Source organism: Mandrillus leucophaeus, unplaced genomic scaffold (assembly GCF_000951045.1).
Source record: "Mandrillus leucophaeus isolate KB7577 unplaced genomic scaffold, Mleu.le_1.0 Scaffold202, whole genome shotgun sequence".
Lineage (NCBI taxonomy): Eukaryota > Metazoa > Chordata > Mammalia > Primates > Cercopithecidae > Mandrillus > Mandrillus leucophaeus.
The window spans coordinates 2884546-2896121 of NW_012102055.1; the positions used below are offsets into that span (position 1 = coordinate 2884546).

Sequence of the window (11576 nt, forward strand, 5' to 3'; positions counted from 1 at the left end):
TGCACTCCCTCCCCTTGGTAGTTCTTCAAATTCTTGAAAGCTGCCATCTGCACCCTCACTTAAGACTTCTTTTCTCCAGTAATATATAGTCAGGTTGAAAGGAGGCAGGTACAAACCTGCTCAATGGCATCCCTGGAGCACAGAGCAATAAGGAGAGGGTAAGATGTTGAGAAAATATTCCTAAGGAAACTTTATTTAAACTTTTTTTTTTTTTTAGGCAGAGTTTCGCTCCTGTCCCCCAGGCTGGAGTGCAATAGCAGGATCTTGGCTCACTGCAACCTCCGTCTCCCAAGTTCAAGCGATTCTCCTGCCTCAGCCTCCCGAGTAGCTGGAATTACAGGCATGCACCACCACGCTCGGCTAATTTTTTGTATTTTTAGTAGAGATGGGATTTCTCCATGATGGTCAGGCTGATCTCGAACTCCCGACCTCAGGTGATCCGCAAAAAAGAAGAAAGAAGAATATAAGGATTATAAGGGAAAACAGCAAAACTACTATTGTTTGTAGTTACTATCATTGTCTATGGAAAACCCAAAAGTATCTGTAGACAAGTTATTAGAATTAATAAGAGAGTTTAGCAAGGTCACAGTGTAGAAAATCTGAATGTGGGCTGGGCACAGTGGCTCATGCCTGTAATTCCAGCACTTTGGGAGGCCAAGGTGGGCGGATCACGAGGTCAAGAGATTGAGACCATCCTGGCCAACATAGTGAAACCCCGTCTCTACTAAAAAAACAAAAATTAGCTGGGCGTGGTGGCGCATGCCTTAGTCCCAGGTACTCGGGAGGCTGAGGCAGGAGAATCACTTGAACCCAGGAGGTGGAGGTTGCAGTGAGCCGAGATCGCACCACTGCACTGCAGCCTGGCGATAGAGCGAAGGGAGGGAGGGAGGGAAGAAAGGAAGGAAGGAAGGAAGGAAGGAAGGAAGGAAGGAAGGAAGGAAGGAAGGAAGGAAGGAAGGAAGGAAGGAAGGGAGAGAAAGAAAGAAAGAAAATCTGAGTGTGTAAGGTTTGAGTGTCAATTAAATTTCTACATGCCAGCAACAATCAGAAAAATAAAAAGACTAATCAAAAAATGATTTAAAACACAACAAAAATACAAAGCCCCTTAGAATTGATTTTTTAAAAGTATTGTGCAAACTCTTTGTGTATAAAATTAGAAAACTTTATTGGTAGCCGGGCGTGGTGGTGTGCACCTGTAGTCCCAGAGACTCGGGAGGCTGAGGTGGGAGGATCACCTGAGTCCGGGATGTGGAGGTTACAGTGAGCCTATATGGCACCACTGCACTCCAGCCTGGGCCACAGAAAAAGAAGACCCTGTCTAAAAGACAATCAAACAACAACAACAACAAAAATCTTTATTGGAAGACATTAAAGAAGACACTAATCAATAGAAAGTTTTACCATATTAATGGATTGGAAGATTCAGAATCAAAGAGGCCAAAAATCTCCAAATTCATCTGTCGCTGTAATACAATTTTAAAAAATACTTGACAGTCTTTTTGTGGGACATGATAAATTTCTTTCAAAGTGTATGTGAAAGAAGAGTCGAAACACTCCTGAAGGACAAGGTGTGTAGACTTGATCGATCAGATATCAATAGTAATTAAAATGATGTGGCATTCCTTCATAGAGGGACCAGTGGTACCTGAGAGAGAGCCTGGAAATAGCCCCACACATATATGTGCATTGATTTATGAGAGAGGGTATGCAGTGCAGCAGGGAAAGATGTCATATTCAATAAATGGAATTGGAACAAGTGGTTACCCATTTGGGAAAAATAAAAGAAAAATAAAGGAAACTGAATAACACACATATCAGTTTCTGGTGGATTTAACATTTAGATGTGTGTGAATACATATACACGTATATGCACATAGACAATGTAGAAGAATATGTTTATGACCACAGGATAAGAAAGAATTTCTTAAATAAGACCCAAAAAATAAACCACAAAAGAAAAATGGTTTCCACCTTGAAGAACTGTGAACTTAAAAAAGAAAAGAAAAAGGTTGGGGCCAGGCACGGTGGCTCACGCCTGTAATCCCAGCACTTTGGGAGGCCAAGGCGGGCAGATCATGAGGTCAGGAGATTGAGACCATCCTGGCCAACATGGTGAAACCCCGTCTGTACTAAAACTACAAAAAATTAGCCAGGAGTGGTGACGTGCACCAGTAGTCCCAGCTATTCAGGAGGCTGAGGCAGGAGAATTGCTTGAACCTGGGAGGCAGAGGCTGCAGTGAGCCGAGATAATGTCACTGCACCCCAGCCTAGGCAACAGAGCCACACTCTGTCTCAAAAAAAAAAAAAGAAAAGAAAAGGTTGATAAATTTAATTGTAGACAAATTAAGAATGTCTTTATCAAAACACACAATAAGGAGAACGATACGCTAAACAATAAACTGAGTAAACTTTTTGAACACATTTCTCTTACAAATGATGAGAATCCAGAATATATAAAGAACTCTTATGAATCAATTAAAAAAAAGACAAACTCAATAGAAAAATGGCAAAAGACATGAACGGGCATCTCCAGGAAAACATTAATATATAAACATACATATAAAAGATGCTCAATCTCATTCATAAACAAGAAAATGCAAATTAAAATGACAATGAAATACTGTTTTATATCAGACTGACAAAATCGAGGAGTCTGAAAATACCAAGTATTGGTGAGGGCACCAAGCAATAGGTTTGACTTTATTTAGTAAAATTAAGCCAGATATTCCAACCCACATTTTTAATCTAGAAAAACTCATACATTAGTGAACCAAGAGTCACAGGCAAGAATATTCATAGTATCATCATTCATAATATTCCAAAAAATAAAAACTCAACCTAAAAATAAAAGACACAACCCAATTATCTGTCAATAACTAATTGGATGAATAAATTGTGATAAATTTATGCAATAAAAATAAATGACCCCACAGCCACACACATCAATAAAGCCACACAATCAAAAATATAGTTGAATGAAAAAAGTGAATTACAAAAAAACTTATAATATTCAAATTATTTTTAAAAACACATAAAAGTGAATAGGCTATTCAGGAACGCAAATATATGTGTTAAAACCATTACATAACAGGCCAAGTTTGGTGACTGAGGCCTCTAATCGCACCACTTTGGGAGGCCGAGGTGGGCGGATCCCCTGAGGGATCCTGAGGTCAGGAGTTCAAGACCAGCCTGGCCAACATAATGAAACCCTGTTTCTACAAAAATACAAAAATTAGCTGGGCATGGTGGTACACATCTGTAATCCCAGTTACTCGGGAGGCTCAGGCAAGAGAATTGCTTGGACCCAGGAGGCGTAGGTTGCAGTGAGCCAAGATCCCAACACTGTACTCCAGCCTGTGCAACAGAGCAAGACTCTGTCTCAAAAAAAAAAAAAAGCAAAAGCAAAAACAACAACAACAACAAAAAGAAAACTATTAGGCAACAATGGACAATTATGGAAGAATATCAAAAGAATTATGATGAAGAAAAAAGTCAATCTCAAAGTTTACATATTTTATGATTCCATTTATATAACATTCTTGAAATGACAAAATTACAAAAATGGAGAAAAGATTAGTGGTTGCTAGGAGTTAAGGATTTGTAAAAGGAAGACAAAATATTCTTGTGGCATTGGAACTGTGCAGTATCTTGACTGTGGTGGTTGATATACAAGCCTACATTGCGTGGTGAAATTGTATAGAACTAAGTATACACACACACACACACACACAAATGAGTACAGGTAAAATGGGGTAAATCTGAATAAAAGCTGTGAATTGTTTCAATGTCAATATCCTGCTTGTGATATCATACTCTAATTCTGTAAGATTTACGGTAGGAGAAGACAGGAAAAGGGCACACAACTGCCTATGAATTTGTATTAACTCAAAATTAATAATTTAAATAATCATTAGTTACAGTAAGAAAATGACTAATAACAAAAGTCAGGATAGTAGTGACTACCAGGGGGAGAGGAAAGGTATACACAAGGAGTGTCCCAACACAAAGAAAAGATAAATGTTTGAGGTGATGAATTTCCTAATTACCCTCATTTGATCATCACACATTGTATACATCTATCAAAATATCACAGGTACCCCCAAAATATATACAACTATCATATGTCAATAAAAAAAATTAACAAAATGGCCAGACGCGGTGACCCACGCATGTAATCCCAGCACTTTGGGAGATAAAGGTGGGCGGATTACTTGAGGCCAAGAGTTCACCAACATGGCAAAACGCTGTCTCCACTAAAAAAAAAAAATTAAAAATAAATTCAACGATCCCTCCCCGCCCCCTGGGCCGCTCCGCCGCCTGGCATGACTCGGCACTGAGAGTCCCGGGAGAAGACGCGGCGGTCGCCACCTCTTCTGTCCAGGCCTTGGCCTTCCTGAGCGTCTCTGCTTCCTCTCCCAGATCATCTTCTCCTTCAGTTTGGAAGTCAGTGGCGTCGCGGCCACCCTGCCGGGCTCTCTGTGAGGATGCTGGGGGTGAAGCCCGTCGGGAGCGACCCGGATTTCCAGCCAGAGCTGAGTGGCACGGGCTCCAGACTCGCCGTGGTCAGGTTCACCATGAGAGGGTGCGGGCCATGGTTGAGGATTGCCCCAGCATTCAGTTTTTTGAGTAATAAATATCCACAGGCTGTTTTCTTGGAAGTCGATGTACGTCAATGTCAGGGAACAGCTGCAACAATATATCAGTAACACCTACATTTTTGTGTTTTCGAAACAAAGTGAGAATTGATCAATATCAAGGAGCAGATGCTGTGGGATTGGAAGAAAAAATCAAGCAGCACTTAGAAAATGACCCTGGAAGCAGTGAAGACACAGATATTCCAAAAGGCTATATGGATTTCATGCCTTTTATTAACAAAGCTGGTTGTGAATGTCTTAATGAAAGTGATGAGCATGGATTTGACAACTGTTTAGGAAGACACGACCTTCTTGGAATCTGACTGTGATGAACAGCTACTTATTACTGTGGCATTCAATCAACCTGTTAAGCTTTATTCCATGAAATTTCAAGGACCAGATAATGGTCAGGGCCCTAAATATGTAAAAATTTTTATCAACCTACCCCGATCTATGGATTTTAAAGAGGCAGAAAGAAGTGAACCAACTCAAGCTCTGGAACTGACAGAGGATGATATTAAAGAAGATGGCATTGTTCCACTTCCTTATGTGAAGTTTCAGAATGCTAACAGCGTAACTATATTTGTTCAGTCGAATCAAGGTGAAGAGGAAACAACAAGAATTTCATATTTTACTTTTATTGGTACTCCAGTCCAGACAACAAATATGAATGACTTCAAACGAGTAGTTGGCAAAAAGGAGAAAGCCACTAACGTGCAAAAGACACTGGACAACCATATTGCAATCAGATCTACAGCTCCTGGATAATTGCTTGATTCTCGCCGGAGACTGTCAACGTTTCATTCATTGCCATGACCAATAAATCATTGCTTTTGTTCAGATGGTATCACTAGTGTTTCCATTGTAATCTTGACACATGCAATTGTAAATTAAAGTCACTACTTTTGCCAAGATTAAAAAATAAATAAATAAATAAATAAATTCAACAAAGCTCACCGACTCGTTGAGATGACTCTGGCCCTGTTGACTGCTGATGCTGTGCTCCAGCCTTCTCAGTTAGATCTGTTTGGGACCTGGGTTGTCTGGTAAGAGTCAGACTTGACAGCAACCCTTCTTTCTAGGTTGAACCTTATGTCCCGTTCCTTTTGGTAGATCTAATGGATTACTATTCTGCAGCCAGTTCTTCATGTGGTACCTGTTAGGCCAGTCCTGGGGGAGGCACAGAACAAACACTAGTTAGTCTTGCAAAGCCTTTCTTTCACTTTAAAGTGAGATTAAGTTAATTCCAATTTGGTTAAAAACTTCCTAAAAAGAGAAAATTTAGTCTACTGATTTGGAATAGGTAAATGGACTTTAAACTTTCTTTAAAGTTGGTAGGTACTGTTAGATTGTAGTCTTGAGGTTCATGTGAAACCAGTGTTACCTTATTTTGATTTCCTTGATCAGTTCAGGGCCTGAAACGTCTGCAATGGGGGAGGCAAAAGAATTCAAAATTTTCTGTATGAAAGCATTTTTCACCAAAATGAGCCTCATCCCTTTATGCAAAACACACACACTAAAGGAAATAGGGAAACAGCCTTTTTATTTTATTTATTTATTTATTTATTTATTTTTTTGAGATGGAGTCTCATTCTGTTGCCCAGGCTGGAGTGCAGTGGTGCCATCTTGGCTCACTGCAACCTCCGTCTCCTGGGTTCAAGCGTTTCTCCTGCTTCAGCCTCCCAAATAGCTGGGACTATAGGTACACGCCACCACACCCAGCTAATTTTTGTATTTTTGGTAGAGATGGAGTTTCACCATATTGGCCAGGCTAGTCTCAAACTCCTGAGCTCAAGTGATCCGCCCACCTCAGTCTCCCAAAGTGCTGGGATTACAGGCGTGAGTCACTATGCCCAGCTGAAACTGCCTTTTTATTTCTCCTTACCATGTATAAGTTTAGTCATTGTCTTGAACACTCTCAAATACCTGTTTTTTGTTTTGGATAGTATCTTCTCTGAATAAGAAGCTGAACTTTCCGTAGAGAGGCCCTGGAGTCTAAAATTATCAGAAAATTAATTTAATTGTGTCTTCTACTATGATCTCTTGTTCTGACAATAAGAATCCTTATTACTGTCTCAAAAAAAAAAAAAAAAATCAACAAAAATCCCAAGGAAAGACAAAGAGAGGCTGTGGTTTCAGGCTGGTAATGTTGGATTTCTAAACCAGGAAAGTAAGAAAAAGTATTATTATTATTATTATTTTGAGATGGAGTTTTGCTCTTGTTGCCCAGGCTGGAATGTAATGGCATGATCTCAACTCACTTCAACCTCTGCCTCCCATGTTCAAGCGATTCTCCTGCCTCAGCTTCCCAAGTAGCTGGGATTACAGGCTAATTTTTTTGTATTTTTGGTAGAGACGGGGTTTCATCAGGTTGGTCAGGCTGGTCTCAAACTCCTGACCTCAAGTGATCCACCCACCTTGGCCTCCCAAAGTGCTGGGATTACAAGCATGAGCCACCGTGCCCAGCCAGAATAATTATTATTGTTTCACTGTGTATATATACATAATACACACTCTTGTCTGTAAAATATATTTTACGACAATTTTTTTTGAGGTATAATTGACAAGAATTGTATACATTCAAGGTATAGGTGATCGTTTGCTATACATATACACTGTGAAATGATTACTTTAGTCAAGCTAATTAACATATTCATCACCTCACAGAGATACATGTGTATGTGTGTGGTGAGAATACTTAAGATCTCCTCCACTAGCAAATTTCAAGTATACAATACAGTATTATTTACTATAGTCACTATCCTGTACATTAGATCTCTAGAGCTTATTCATCTAATTACAGAAAGTTTGTAACCTTTGGTCAACATCATCCCTTTTCCCCCACCCCATCCCCCTGGTAACTGCCCTTCTACTTTCTGCTTCTATGAATTCGACTTTTTAAGATTCCACATGTAAGCGAGATCATGCAATAGCTGTACTTCTCATCCTCCAGGTTCATCCATGTTGTAGAAAACGGCAGAATTTCTTTCTTTTTTAAGGCTGAATAACATCCCATTATATGTGTATATTATATATATATTTTACGTTTATATATTATATATTAACAAGCCACGAAAGAAAGGTATATATCCAAAGGAAATATATATTATATATAATAAATAAAATACAGCCAGGCGTGGTGGCTCATGCCTGTAATCCCAGCTACTCAGGAGGCTGAGGCAGGAGAATGGCTTGAACCCGGGAGGCAGAGGTTGCAGTGAGTGGAGATCACGCCATTGCACTCCAGGCTGGGAGATAGAGTGAGACTCCATCTCAAAAATAATTAATTAAAAAAATATATATATACACTATGTAATATATACACATGTTCTTTATCCATTCATCTGTGGATGAACACTTCAGTTGTTTCTGCATCTTGGCTGCTGTGAATAATGTTGCAGTGAACATGGGATAGCTCTTTGAGATACTGATTTTATTTCCTTTGGATATATACCCAGAAGTAGGACGGCTGGATCTTATGGTAGTTCTATTTTTATTTTTTTGAGATACCTCCCTACTGTTTTCCACAATGGCTGTACCAATTTACATTCCCACCAATAATTTCTGAGGGTTCCCTTTTCTCCACATCATTGCCAACACTTGTTATTTGTTGCCTTTTTGGTAATAGTCACCCTAACCGTTGTGAGGTGATATCTCATGGTGGTCTTGATTTGCATTTCCCTGATGATTAGTGATGTTGACTACATCACTGTTAGTCATTTCACGTACCTGTCAAGCCAGTTTGTATGTCTTCTTTGGAAAAATGTCTATTCATGTCCTTTGCCCATTTTTTAATTGGGTTATTCGGGTTTTTTTTGTTATTGAGTTGCATGACTTCCTTATTTATTTTGGGTACACTCTTATTGAATATATGATTTGCACACATTTTCTCCTATTCCATGGGTTGCTTTCTCCTTTTGTTGATTGTCACAATAATTTGATTTTTTTTTTTGAGACAAGGTCTCACTCTGTTGCCCAGGCTGGAGTGCAATGGCATGATCTTGGCTCCCTGCAACCTCCACCTCCCAGGTTCAAGAGATTCTCCTGCCTCAGTCTCCTGAGTAGCTGGGATTACAGGCACCCACCACCACACCGGGTTAATTTTTGTATTTTTAGTGGAGACAAGGTTTTACTATGTTGGCCAGGCTGGTCTCGACCTCCTGACCTCAGGTGATCCACCTGGCTCGACCTTCCAAAGTGCTGGGATTACAGGTGTGAGCCACTGCACCTGGCTGTCACAGTAATTTTTAAAAGAGAAAACCCAATCAGCATAGTGGGCATGCGTCATGCTTTTAGGAACCTGCTGCACACCTTTATGCTTGGGCAATTTTACACTTAGGAGTTCACTTTCTCACAACAGAGTCTGCAAATTACTTTCCCAGACTCCATGCTACTGAATGCAAGCGTGTGACCCAGGTTCTATGACAAGGATTTTCCCATAGACTCCAGTTAAAAACAAACAACATAAACAACATGAACCAAGAGGAGCTGCCAGTGTCTGCTGGGGCAAGGGTGATGGAGAGAGATGTCCGCAGCTGGGAGGGTGCTGTGGCCAGGTTCCTGGTGGTCGAGCCCTGTGTTCAGTAAGAATGGTAGTTAGTTACTCAGGCATCCTGGCCAGAGATGGCAGAGACAGACGCCCTCACAGGAGTGGCCTGCACTTTAATTTGAGTATTGATTCAGGACGCTCCCTTCCAAGATGGAGTCTCCATCTCCCAAGATTCCATGAACTACCTAGCAGTGTTTAACACATTCCTTTTCTGATTCAACTGGCTGCAGTGGGTTCTGCTGCCACATCTTGGGTCATCGATTCTGCCATTGGTGTCCTAGGACAGCATTAAGACCTTCAGCTGTCTTCTGATCGAGGACAAGATCATGGTGTCTCATCATCCCCACCCCATCGTAATTCAAAATAAAAGCAATGTTAAACCACAAAATATGTACTTGTCTTCTTTTTTTTTTTAGATAGAGTCTCACTCTTGTCACCCAGCCTGGAGTGCAATGGTGTGATCTCAGCTCACTGCAACCTCCACCTCCTGGGTTCAAGCAATTCTCCTGCCTCAGTCTCCCCAATTACAGGCACATGTCACCATGCTGCCTAATTTTTGTATTTTTAGTAGAGATAGGGTTTCACCATGTTGGCCAGGCTGGTCTTGAACTCCTGACCTTAGGTGGTCTGCCCACCTCAGCCTCCCAAAGTGCTGGGATTACAGATGTGAGCCACCGTGCCTGGCCTATGCTTATCTTAAATCTCCACTTTCTAGGCTATTTTGCAAGGTTCTGGTTAAACTCATCAAAGCAGAATCTCTCTCTCTTTGTCTCTCTTTTTCAGCCCCTCTGCTTTGTCCTCCTGCTTTTTTGGTGTCCTAAATTTATGCCTAATCTGCCTCTAGTCCTGCACTGTCCAAATGGGAACTGCAGTTGGTTACATGTGGCTGCTGGCTATTAAGCCAACTCGACAGGTGGGTAGTCTGAAACGAGATGTGCTATAAGGGTAAAATACACACCAGATTCCAAATATTTAACATGCAAAAAATAATGTAAAACATTAACCGTTTGTATATTCATTTACATGTTGAAATGATAGTGTTTTGGATACATCAGGGTAAATAAAACATATTACTAAAATCAATTTTTTAAACTTTTATTTATTTTAAATTTTTTTGAGAGATGGGAATCTCACTATGTTGCCCAGGTTGGAGTCCAGTGGCTATTCACGGGCACAATCACAGCTAACTGCAACCTCGAGTTCCTAGGCTCAAGGGATTCTCTTGTTTCAGCCTCTCTAGTGGCTGGGATTACAGGGCCATGCCACCATGTGTGACTCTTTAAAAAACTCTTTGTGTGGATACTAGGAAATTTAATAATACACCCATGGTTCACATAGTCTGTCCGTCCGTCCTTCCTTCTTTCCTTCCTTCCTTCCTTCCTTCCTTCCTTCCTTCCTTCCTTCTTTCCTTCCTTTTCTCTTTCTTTTCTTTTCTCCTTCCTTCCTTCCTTCCTTCCTTTCTCTTTCCTTCTTTCTTTCTTTCTTTCTCTCTCTCTTTCTTCCCTCCCTTCCCTCCCTCCCTCCCTCCCTCCTTTCCTTCCTTCCTCCCTCCTTTCCTTCCTTCCTTCCTTCCTTCCTTCCTTCCTTCCTTCCTTCCATCTTTCCTTCTTTCTTCATTTCTTTCAAGATGGAGTCTCATGCTGTCACCCAGGCTGGAGTGCAGTGGTGCAATCTCAGCTCACTGCAACCTCTGCTTCCTGGGTTCCAATGATTCTCCTGCCTCAGCCTCCCAATTAGCTGGGATAACAGGCGCCCTCCACCAAGGCTAAGTTTTTGTATTTTCAGTAGAGACAGAGTTTCACCATGTTGGCCAGGCTGCTCTCGAACTCCTAACCTCATCATCCGCCTGCCTTGGTCTCCAGAAGTGCTGGGATTACAGGTTGAGCCACTGCGCCTGGCTGTTCACATTGTATTTCTACTGGACAGTGGTTCTAGACTATTTCGACTGGCATGAAGAGCCTGTATTGTTCTGGAAGGCTCACTTCAGGTAGTCCTCAAATATTCCTGATTAGCATTTGATTGAGTGGGGGAAGAGAAGGAGATTGCATTGAAAGGCCAGTGACTTGGCTTTGAAACCTGGCTCGGCTACTGACAAGCTCTAGGGATATAGTGGCTCAGTCCAGTCTGAAAGCCTCAAAAGCAGGGAAGCTAACAGTGCAGCCTTCAGTCCGTGGCCAAAGGCCCTAGAGCCCCTGGCAAACCACTGGTGCACGTCCAAGAGTTCAAAGGCCAAGGAACATGGAGTCTCATGTCCAAGGGCAGAAGGAGTGGAAGGGAGGATCCAGCATGGGAGGAAGATGAAAGCCAGAAGGCTCAGCAAGCCAGCTCATCCCACCTTCCTCCACCTGCTTTGTTCTAGCCCTGCTGGCAGCTCATAGATGGTGCCCACCCAT

The 11576-nt window shown here is 41.4% G+C and overlaps 1 pseudogene across 1 annotated transcript; it reads left to right on the forward strand.

The window, feature by feature from the left end:
- Nucleotides 1–4325: 4325 nt before the first annotated feature.
- LOC105539290 lies at nt 4326–5473 on the forward strand (annotated as a pseudogene). The gene has a single exon (XR_001006026.1). The product of XR_001006026.1 is annotated as a thioredoxin-like protein 1 pseudogene (transcript).
- Nucleotides 5474–11576: the final 6103 nt, after the last annotated feature.